The sequence below is a fragment of the Silene latifolia genome, chromosome 11, assembly GCF_048544455.1.
Source record: "Silene latifolia isolate original U9 population chromosome 11, ASM4854445v1, whole genome shotgun sequence".
NCBI classification, from domain to species: Eukaryota; Viridiplantae; Streptophyta; class Magnoliopsida; order Caryophyllales; family Caryophyllaceae; genus Silene; species Silene latifolia.
Window position 1 is genome coordinate 150,873,625 of NC_133536.1, and position 12,134 is coordinate 150,885,758.

At 39.2% G+C, this 12,134-nt stretch overlaps 1 non-coding gene across 1 annotated transcript; it reads right to left on the reverse strand.

Moving 5' to 3' along the window:
- Positions 1–7,688: 7,688 nt before the first annotated feature.
- LOC141616078 (small nucleolar RNA R71) lies at positions 7,689–7,795 on the reverse strand. Its single transcript, XR_012530452.1, has one exon. It is a non-coding gene; the product is annotated as a small nucleolar RNA R71 (small nucleolar RNA).
- Positions 7,796–12,134: the final 4,339 nt, after the last annotated feature.

Genomic DNA, 12,134 nt, shown 5'->3' on the forward strand with positions numbered 1-12,134 from the left:
ATCGAGTAAACAGACGGCTTAACTGTTCGATCGAGCAGTTTCTTTTGCTCGATCGAGTAAACAGACGAAGTAACTGTTCGATCGAGTGGCTTAAGTGTTCGATCGAGCAATTACAAGCTACTGGACCTCAAGTCACGTTAAGCTTAGATTAGGTTTTATGTTTTTAGGCTATAAATAAAATCTAACGAGAGGACGTGACTCTCTCTTCCTCTTCTCTCTCTCCCCCTTACTTGGTTACTGTTCGATACACTATTGCTTTGTTCTTTATTCCGGATCATTATTTCAGTAACATTTCTTCCCTTTTCTCTCTTAATTTAATGTTTATTTCTCTTTTAATTCTTGTTCTTGTTTATTTCATAATGAGTAGCTAATTCCCTTATGCTAAGACTATAGGGGATCCATAATCATGAGGGAATAGTAATTGATTTATTGGATTAATGCTAGTATAGTCTTTGTTGGTTAAATGCTACAATTAACTGTATCTATCTAATTGAGTCGACGCAATTAGACATTTATTTCTTAGTGATCCTCGACCTGGACCGAAAGGTTGGAAGAGGCGAGACTAGTAGCGAACAATAGAGTATTGCAGTGAGGGCGAAAGTTAAGCTGTTTACGCTTTAGGGTGAATTAAGGACCGAAAGGTGACATTCGTTACCCCTTAGACCGCATTTGCATTGACCTGAGACCTAGTTTACTTGACCGGATGATTATGGTGAACCGTTTGTCTTAGCTGTTTTTTCTCTATCTGTTTAATCACTTTCTCTTATTCTCTTTTTCTTACTCTTATTAGTTTAGAAAATCACATTTCAACCCCCACATTGTGACCCGTTACTCATAGACTAAAATTAGACAGATAAATCTCAATTTTGCCTCCCTGTGGAGATCGACCCTACTTGCCGCTGACTTCTGTTAGTTGTAACTTAGGTATTTATTTTTGGTACCCGACGACGGTATCAAATTTTGGCGCCGTTGCCGGGGAGGCAGCGTAGTTTTATTTGTTTTTATTTAGTTTATTTCTTGTCTCAAGGAGCTTCGGTTCCTTGAGACCGTTATTATGTCTTTCGTTCTTCTCTTTCCGCAGGATGAGAACGAAATTTTTGGTACTTATTTAGCCAGGTTTTTGGAGTGGCTCGAGCCCAGACGAGATGCATTTTCTGAACTCCAATTGTGCTGGACTATCTTCCGGGGTATGAATGACCCTACGCGAGCATACCTAGAATCTATTGGTAAGTGGGATTTCGAAGGAATCCCCGTAAATGAGGTATTAAAATTCTTTGATTGGTTTGCTGTTGAATCTCTTAAACCCAACTTTTCTCTTCATGTTGACTCATATGAGGGGGTGGGTGAGACCTTAGAAACCAATCTAGGAAATGCTGACGGAGACATAGAGGAGACCACTAGCGTGGTTGACAATCCTTTTTATGAGGATAGTTTAGAACCCCTTTATGATTCTTGCACTGATAGTGAGGGTGATTTGAAGGCTCTCTTTGAGAATCTCCATCTTGACGAGTCTAGCGATAAGGAGAGTGAGAAGGTAGATTTAGACAGTCTTGAGGTCAAATGGGATACTTATGATGATATAGATGATGAGCCTATTATAGAGGACCCAATTGACTTTACAACCCCTTGCATCTGGGATGATTATCCACCTTCACCTTTAGCTGACCAGACTCCTCCACCTCACATTTCATACCCGTCAGAGTATTTTAATTCTACTCGCGTTAATTTTGAGTCGAATGCACCTGAGTTCGTTAATTCTCCACCTGTGGTTAACTTGAGCTTTTATATTCCGCTCTTAGCTGGAGGGCAGAATTATTTTGTGAACAATTTTAGGGGCTGCCATAGGAAATTTGTTAAGCTTAAATGTTTTTACATTTTGATTTCCTATGTTATTTCTATCTTATGGTGCTACTTACAGTTTTGTGTAGCACATGCGCAGCTATTTGACAGTTTGCTGCGAGCCTTGAGTTGTTTTGACTGGGCTCCATTAGAGAAGCTTGAAGAAAAAGAAGGTCGAGCTGGGACCTGACTGAAGCTAGCGCTACCCGGGAGGCAACCCGGCGATTTTGTTTTGCTTTTTATTTTACTTCAGTTGTAATAAATGGTTTTCATACCATAGACTTTATCAGTAATGCTTGTCTTGTTAGTTTGCGGGCTGTTTTTATTGCGTTTTGCAAGAACTACATTGAGGATCACTCGATCGAGTAGTTTTTCTACTCGATCGAGCACTTTTGCTGATAACTCCTCTCGATCGAGCAGTTTATCTACTCGATCGACCACCTGCAAAAAGAGAATCTACTCGATCGACCTAAATTCCTTTCGATCGAGCAGTTTTAGATGCCCATTCACTCGTTTGACTTGGATTAGCTTCTTGAGACGGTTTTCCGGGCCTTTAACAACCTCCCATGTTCATGGTCGGTTTGGGGAGGTCCCCTTATTCGCGCATCTTGTGAGTTTTTCCGCATTTACTCTCTTTCTTCTTTAGTTTGCATTTCCTTTCCATGTTTTGGTACAATGGAGGCATTGTACAGTTTGGTTTGGGGAGGTTATCCATCCATATCTGTGTCTGCATATTGTTGTTATTGCATTTATGTTATCACGTTTAATTTATGTTTGCATTGTTGTTTATTTTTATTAAAAATTCAAAATTTCATAATAAAAATTGAAAAAATTGTTAAAATTTCAAAAATTCACGTTTATTTTAGCAAATAGGTTGAGTCAGAACGGTCGATTTCAATGATGATATTGCACTGCATCTGTCTTTTTGCTTAAGCCTTGCAATAAACTGTTATCTTTCAGCTTTGTCTTTTGCATAATCTACGAGTTAATGTTTAATTTAGCTGAACGAATAGACTTGACCTGAAATTTTGGCAACCTACTTATAATTTCTAAGATTTAGAGCCTTATAAACTGGTGTCATTTATGACCAGTTTCATGTAGGATTGTGAGTAGTTATTCCTTGCATAGCATGTTCATTAATTTGCACGTATATGAAATTCAATTGCTTTTTGCCTTCATACATTCGGGTTAGTGGTTGGTGTCACATGCAGGGAGGTGCTTACAAATTTCCCTTTCTTTCATTTTTACCCATAAACTCCACATTAGCCAAATTTGCCTGTTGACCCTTTAGCTACATCCAAATTTAGCCTGCCTTGTCAAGCTAGTTTAGATTGTTTTTGCGGTATACATTCCATTGTACCAAGTTTGGCTTATATCTATTGTTTTGGAGTTGGTATTTAAGAAGAAAGGGAGGATGATGAAAAAAGACGTGAAGAAGAAAAAGAAATGAAAAAAATAAAGAAGTTGAAAAAAAATTCGAGAAAAAAGAGAAAAGTGGAAAAAAAAAAAGAAACCGAAAAATGAAATAGAAAACAAAAGAGGAAAAAAAGATGTTGGTTGGTTGACGGTTTCTGCTCCTATGTTCTATCTTACATTATTTGAGGAGTATGTTTGGTTTGGTTTGGTGAGTTTTATGCCAAATGAAGGGCATGTGCTTAATTCATAATTGAGTTGGAAACGGATGTTGATATATGGTTTTGTTTAGGTACTAGCTTGGCCGCCTATACCTCCACATTCCCATAAATGTTTTGCCTTTTCTTGCCCATTGCCTCACTTTACCATATTTTTCTAAGCCCTCGGCTGTGACAGGACCCTGTTTGGTTGGAATGTATGTACGGTAGCTAGAATTGTCTATCATATTAGTTGCATGCATGTTTATGTGGGTCGTAGTCTAGGTGAGCGACTATTTTTCTTTCTCTCTTACATTTATATGTTCACCCTTTGCTTTATGAGAGAGAGAGTGACCCGTGAGAGTCCATTATTAAAGGTCTTGCAAGGTCGACGGTTCAGCTTTATTTATAAACATCCTATAACTCGTTTGCATTTGACTGTTTTGCTATAAGTGTTTAGTTTGCTTGCATTAAATTGGCTTAAGTGGGCATTTGAAGCTAGCTCTGAGCTATCTTTTCCGTTCCTTTAGTTGCATTTTAGTTTACTCGGGGACGAGTAAAGGTTTGGTTTGGGGAGATTTGATACGTGCATTTTATATAGTCTTTTTAGCCTATTTTATGCACGTATTTATGTGTTTTTATCGTAGTTTATGCTAAGAAATGCCCCGAATATGCTACTTTGGGTTATCTTGTCTTATTTGCAGGTATGGACCAGAAAGTAGCGAAATCAAGTCATTTACCGTCCGTTTTGCATGCATTTGGAGGAAGAGTAGAATTTGGAGCGGAAATATAGCTGTCTTGGGATGCGTGAAGGTGTTTCGGGAGCTAAAAGGCCAAGTCAAAGACCAAATTACAAGACCAACACGAGCTGGAACCAGAAACCACTCGATCGAGCTTTGTCTTTTGGTCGATGAGTAAACAGACGGAAGAACTGTTCGATCGAGTGGCTTATCTGTTCGATCGAGTGGCTTATCTGTTCGATCGAGTAAACAGACGGCTTAACTGTTCGATCGAGCAGTTTCTTTTGCTCGATCGAGTAAACAGACGAAGTAACTGTTCGATCGAGTGGCTTAAGTGTTCGATCGAGCAATTACAAGCTACTGGACCTCAAGTCACGTTAAGCTTAGATTAGGTTTTATGTTTTTAGGCTATAAATAAAATCTAACGAGAGGACGTGACTCTCTCTTCCTCTTCTCTCTCTCCCCCTTACTTGGTTACTGTTCGATACACTATTGCTTTGTTCTTTATTCCGGATCATTATTTCAGTAACATTTCTTCCCTTTTCTCTCTTAATTTAATGTTTATTTCTCTTTTAATTCTTGTTCTTGTTTATTTCATAATGAGTAGCTAATTCCCTTATGCTAAGACTATAGGGGATCCATAATCATGAGGGAATAGTAATTGATTTATTGGATTAATGCTAGTATAGTCTTTGTTGGTTAACTGCTACAATTAACTGTATCTATCTAATTGAGTCGACGCAATTAGACATTTATTTCTTTGTGATCCTCGACCTGGACCGAAAGGTTGGAAGAGGCGAGACTAGTAGCGAACAATAGTGTATTGCAGTGAGGGCAAAAGTTAAGCTGTTTACGCTTTAGGGTGAATTAAGGACCGAAAGGTGACATTCGTTACCCCTTAGACCGCATTTGCATTGACCTGAGACCTAGTTTACTTGACCGGATGATTATGGTGAACCGTTTGTCTTAGCTGTTTTTTCTCTATCTGTTTAATCACTTTCTCTTATTCTCTTTTTCTTACTCTTATTAGTTTAGAAAATCACATTTCAACCCCCACATTGTGACCCGTTACTCATAGACTAAAATTAGACAGATAAATCTCAATTTTGCCTCCCTGTGGAGATCGACCCTACTTGCCGCTGACTTCTGTTAGTTGTAACTTAGGTATTTATTTTTGGTACCCGACGACGGTATCAGTACTCAGAAGGATCTGAGCTTACGTGGTCGATTGATCAAGCACGTAGGCGTCGAAAAGCAAGAGCGCGGTCTTAGAATTCAAAGGGGGAAGAGAAGGGCGGACACTCGTGTGAGAAATATGTGAGACGGAGGCCTCTATTTAAACTAATCACGCGGAAGAATTATGGAAAGGGTAGAAATAGGAAAGGAATCCGGAGGAAATCTGAAAACTGGAGAAAAAGCAGTCCAGGAAGAGGCGCAGCAGGAACTGCTGATGCGTGCCCATTTCATACAAATATTATGTTCATTTGCACGTATTTCTAGGCTATTTTGAGTAGCATAAGCTACTATCCTCCCAGGAATTGGCTACTTTGTGTTGTTTTGCATTTACTGTAGATTTGAACCCGGAGGAGTAGAAAGAGCCGAAACCCGTCCCTGAAGTCCCATTATGGATACTAGTGTAGCTGAGCTCGGGAGAATCATGTTGCAGTGCGTGAAGACATGAGGAAGCGTGCTAAAGTGAGGGATATATGCTGCTGTTCTCCCAGGAAAGTCGATCGACAACTGGTGATGGTCGATCGACTGGAAATGTTTGAAGAAAAAGTCGATCGACAGCCTGTTTTGGTCAATCGACTGGAATGCTCAAGAGATTTAGTCGATCGACAACTTTGCTTAGTCGATCGACTATTTTGCTTATCAGGCCGTGTTAACTTAATTCGTTAATTCGGCCAATTAGTCGTTTAATTAATAAATCACAGCTATTTCTTTATAGACGAACTGCAAATTTTATTTGCGCATCTTTTACTTTTGAAAAACACTGTTGCACGTTGCTTGTTTTCAAGAATTTCGGATTTGAACTTTGTAATCTTTCTTCCTTTATTTCGGTAATTAATTAATCCTCGTTCTTCAATTAATTCTTATTTCTTATTTCGTTCTTCTTCTTTATTAGTTGTAAGTTTTATGTTCAATTATTATTTACATCTTGTCATCATGTTAAATTCAATTATTATTATTTTTGTTGAATTAGTTAGTTTAATTATGCGTAGCTAAATTTCTTATGCTGGGATTTAGGGGATTCATTGTTGTGAGACGTTTTTAAATCGGGATATTAGATCTGGAATAATTATACGTCGGAATTGTTAATCGTAGTAATTAATCTTATTTAATTAGTTGAATGCATGCGACTAGTTACTTAACCTGGTAAACTCCGACCTAGATCGAGAGATTGGAGAGAGTGAGACCTGCTACGAACAATAGAACACTTTAAATAGAGCGAGAGCATATTAGAAAGTTTCTAGGGCGATTAGTGGACCGAGAGGACCTTATCACTACCCTTCAGACCGTAATTTGACCTGTCTTTGACACTACCTTGATCGTTTTTAGACCGTGGTGAACCGACTATCCTAGCTATCTCCCCTTATCTTTTTAGACACATTCACTACTCTTTATTTCTCTACCTTTCGCTACTTTAATTTAGAAATCAAACCAATCAACCCCCCAGACTTGTTACTTAGACGGACTTATAATTAGCAGATAGAACACGTTTGTCTCCCTGTGGATATGATCCCAACTTCCTCTACTGCATTAGTTTAGGCCAGTTGGTTTATCTTTAATAGGGTTGCGACAGCAGTGTCAAATTTTAGCGCCCTTTCCGGGGATGCAATAACTCTCTGTTTGCTTATTTTAGTTTGTCTCGTCTCAGGGAACCTTAGTTCCTTAAGATCGTTCTCATTCCTTTCTTTAGTGTTTTGTTTATGCCCAGGTCTCATAGGTCCGAGCTTGTACTGTTCGACTCTGAACCATAAAAGACTTTCCGAGCTAGACGAAATTTTTGGAAGGAAGTCCGTCAAGCAGAAGACTTGAGTACACTTGACGCTGCATACACCAGTTTTATTGCAGAAAATCAGTCTTTTGAAGAAGACACTTCAATTTATGCCACTAATACAATCATGCCTACTTTAGAAAGTCACTCAGAACCCACCCTTGAGTCCATTCCTAAAGGATTCAAACTCCCTACGACGGATAATGGAACTTTAAAGATAAGGCCATCCTACATTAATCTGGTAAAAAGTAATCTGTTTGGAGGGGGAGCTACGGAAGATCCTGCTACGCAGATGGAGAGATTCATTACATACTGCCGCTCCATACCCTTGACTACTAGGGTGACCCAGGAGCAAGTAAAACAGGTGCTCTTCCCATTTTCTCTGCGAGACAGTTCTGTAGAGTGGCTGCGTGATTTAGACATGGAAGATCAAGGGGTTACAGACTAGAACAGCTTAACTCTTGCCTTCTACACGAGGTATTTTCCCTATAAAAGACAAATGCTCTAAGAAATCAAATAACCAGTTTCTAACAAGGTCCTACTGAGGACTTAAATGAGGCATGGGTTCGTTTTAAGAGACTGGTTCGTTAAGTCCCTCACCATGGGTTTCAGAAGTGGATTCTCTGCAACCAGTTCTACAATGGGCTATATAATGACCATCGGGCTCTACTTGATTCTTCAGCCAACGGGAGATTCTAGGACAACACTAATCATGCCAATGCCTGGAAGCTAATTGACCAGATAGCTACCCACACTGCCAAATATGGGAACTCCATAGGTTGCACGAGAGGGGAAAGTTCATCTGATGGACCTGTTGCAGCTTAGTTAGAGGCATTAACTGCCCAGATTGCCGAAATAAAGACAGCCCAGTCTTTAGGAAACCAGCAGACAGTTCATGCCATGACCCAACAGGAAACCCCTTGTGAGCGATGTGGTATTGCAGGACATGGTGCAGTTGAATGTATGAGCCCCCTAGAAAAGGTCCATGCTTTTCAGTTCTTCAAACAAGGTACACCGTACTCAAATTTTTATAATGAGAGGACTGAAGAGCATCCTAATTTCTCTTATCGGAGCCAGAATGTTTCTAAAACCCAACTCCACCATCGCCACACGGTCCAAACTCGACATACACTATCCCTTAGAATCCTGGAAATCAACCACATGGTGGTTATCAGAGGAACAATCAAGGAGGTCAACAACATCAGAATAATAACCTGTCTGACATTAAGGCCATGCTACAGCAACAGATGGCGGCCTCACAGAGGAAAGAGGCCCTTATCACTCAGTTAATGGCACATAACAAGATGTTGGACAATCAAATTACCCAATTATCCACTTCAAGTAGACAACCAGGTACGTTGTCGTCTTAGCCTGAGAATCCACATGACACGTCTAATACGATTCATCTTCGAAGTGGTCTTACTTATGATGGACCCGTGATGCCTGAGAATGTTGAAGAGGTCATAATTGAGGAGTTACATGTGGATGCGGAAGGAAAAGCAGCTGACGAAGCTGCTGTAAAGTCTGAAAAAAGTCGATCGACAGCAATTGATGGTCGATCGACTAAAACCGCAGAACAAAACAACAACGAGACTGAAAAATTCGATCGACTGGGCAAAATAGTCGATCGACCGTTCCTGTTAGTCGATCGACTGGTTCTGATGGTCGATCGACTTTGTCGCCTAACGGGATTGTTGATCCGTTACCAGTTACTGATGAGACGCCTCTTAATACCGATAAGTTGTCTAATTCTGATAAAGGGAAGAGTAAAGATTCTGACCCGCCAATCGTCATCAAGGTTCCTTTTTCGGTGCGCCTAAAGAACACAAAAGTCGAGCAACAATTTGGTAAATTCTTGGAGGTCGGCAAAAATCTTCAGGTAACTATACCTTTTACCGAGCTAATTACCCAGGTACCCTCTTATGCCAAATTTATGAAAGATATTTTGACCCGTAAGATAAGCTTTAACGAAGTGGAGACCATTTCTTTTACAGAAGAGTGTAGTGCACTCCTACAAAGCAACTCTCCACCGAAATTGATGGATCCTGGTAGTTTTTCAATTCTCTGCACCATTAGCACTCATGTAATGGATAAAACTTTATGTGATTTGGGTGCCAATGTCAGTATCATGCCCTATTCGGTTTGCGAGAAACTGAACATGGGGCATCTTAAAGTTACCAACGTGACCTACAAATGAGTGACCAGATAGTTAAGCGACCTCTAGGTGTATTAGAGGATGTTCCTGTTAGATAGGTAAATTCTTCATACCTGTTGATTTCATTGTGTTAGATATGGTTGAGGATACTCAAATTCCTATAATCTTGGGTAGGCCATTTTTGCATAATGCAGAGGCTATTTTTGATGTCAAACATAGACGTTTGACTCTCGTGGTAGGGGAAGATAAGGTGACTTTTAATTTGTCTAGCACGCTGATTAAGCCTATGATAGAGGATACATGTTACGCTGTAGATATTGTAGATGAATCTATGTTTGACTATTGGACGGGATCCCTTCTAGGGGACCTGATACCGTCGTGAGGTTCAAAAAATAAATACCTAAGTACAACTAACAAAAGTCATTGGTAAGTAGGGTCGATCTCCACAGGGAGGCGGTCACTATCTAATTGTTAATTCTAGTCTGTCTAGGTCACGATCGGGAGTTTGATTTTAATAAACTAAACTAAAGGAGGTTAAGGCAAGAGGAAAGATTAAAAGAAATTAATAAGAGGGAAAGAAAACTAGGATTGTCGGGTCATTAATGAATGTCAGTTAATTGCAACTAAGGTCACATATCAGTCGATGTGTCGGTCTAAAGGGCAACGAATATCTCCTTCCGGTCTCAATTCGCCCTATAATACTATTAGCTTAGGTTCTGCCCTCACTAAAGCATCCTATTGTTCACTGCGGATCTCACCCCTTCCAACATTCCGGTCTAGGTTAAGGTTTACCAAAATTAATTAAGCTAAATGCATCGATTCAAATAGCTAGATACAATTAATAGCAGTGATTAACAACATAGACTTAACAACAACGAACGATCTATAAACCTAATTAGCAATTAACAACGATTCATCGACTCCCCTAAATCCTAGCAGGGAAATTAGCTAGACATAGTAAATAAAATAAAAGCAGAAGATGAAGAAGTAAATAACATTGCAAAATAAAGAGAGAATAGAGAAAGAATTACTAAATAAGATCCGGAAGAAATGTAGTGTTCAACAGAGAGAAAGGTAAAAGATTAATGTATGATGTGGTGTAAGTGATACACTAAGTCGTCTGGCGTCTTTCCTATTTATAGGAAAGACAATTATTTAACCTAGAAATGAAATAAAACTGAAAAAGCCCGAGCCCAATAGATAACTACTCGATCGAGCCATTTAGAACTACTCGATCGAACAGAATCATAGCGAAAACTCTCGATCGAGTAAACAGACCACTCGATCGTGGAACTCTAAATATGCACATATCGATCGAACATAAATGTTACTCGATCGAAGACTTCTTCTATCCAAAACTACTCGATCGACCACAAAAGCTTTCGATCGAATGAGTTGGACTCAACCAGCTACTTGTTTTGTTGATTTCAGCATCGACTTATTTATTTAGCTTCCAAAATGACTTCACGCATCCCATAACAACGGTATTTCCGCTCCAAATCCACTCATCCTCCAAAAGCATACAAAACGGACGATAAAAGGCTTGATTCCACCACTTTCAGGTCCATTCCTGCAAATAAAGCAAAACAAACCAAAGTAGAAATTTCGGGGCATTTCGTAGCATAAAATTACGAGGATAGCATAGAAATACGTGCATAAAGAGGCCTAAAAAGGCTATATAAAATGCACGTATCAAATCTCCCCAAACCAAACCTTTACTCGTCCTTGAGTAAACTAAATGCGAACTAATGGAACGGAAAAGAAAGCTCAGAGCTAGCTACAAATTCCCACTTAAAGCGATTTAATGCAAACAAACTAATACTGATAGCAAAGCAGTCAAATACAAATGAGTTGTAAGATGTTTATATTAAAGCTGAACCGTCGACCTTGCAAGACCTTTAATGATGGACTCTCACGGGTCACTCTTCTCTCATGAAGCAAAGGGTAAGCATATGAGTGTAAGAGAGAAAGAAATATAGTCGCTCACCTAAACTACGACCTACATAAACATGCATGCAACTAATATGATAGACAATTCTAGCCACCGTACATACATTCCAACCAAACAAGGTCCGTCACAGCTGAGGGCTTACAAAAGGATGGTAAAGTGAGGTAATGGGTAAGAAAAGGCAAAACATTTTTGGAAATGTGAGGGTATAGGCGGCCAAGCTAGTACCTAAATACAGCCAAACTGACAACATCCATTTCTCATCCATCAAAATTAAACACAATGCCCTTAATTTGGAATTCAAACTCACCAAACCGAACCGAACATACTCCTCAATAGATACAAATAAAGCATAGGAGTGAAACCGTCTCAACAAACAAATTCTCTTTTTTTTCCTTCTCGGTTTCTTTTTTTCCTTTTCATTCACGTTTTTTTTTTCATTTTCTATATTTTTTCAATTTTCTTTTCTCATCCTCCTTTTCTTCATAAATTACCAACTCCAAATTATCAGATACAAGCCAAACTTGGCACAATAAATTATATAACGCAAAACATACACTAACTAGCTTGACAAGACAGGCTAAATTTGGACGTAGTTAAGGGTCAACATGCAAATTTGGCTAATGTGGAGTTAAATGTGTAAAAATGAAAGAAAGGGGAATGTAAGCACCTCCCTACATGTGACACCAACCACAAACCCGAATGTATGTAGGCAAGAAAGTAATTGAATTTCATATACGTGCAAATTAATGAACATGTTATGCAGGGAGTATACTACTCACAATCCTACATGAAACTGGTCGTAAATGACACCAGTTTATAAGCCTCTAATTCCTTAGAATAT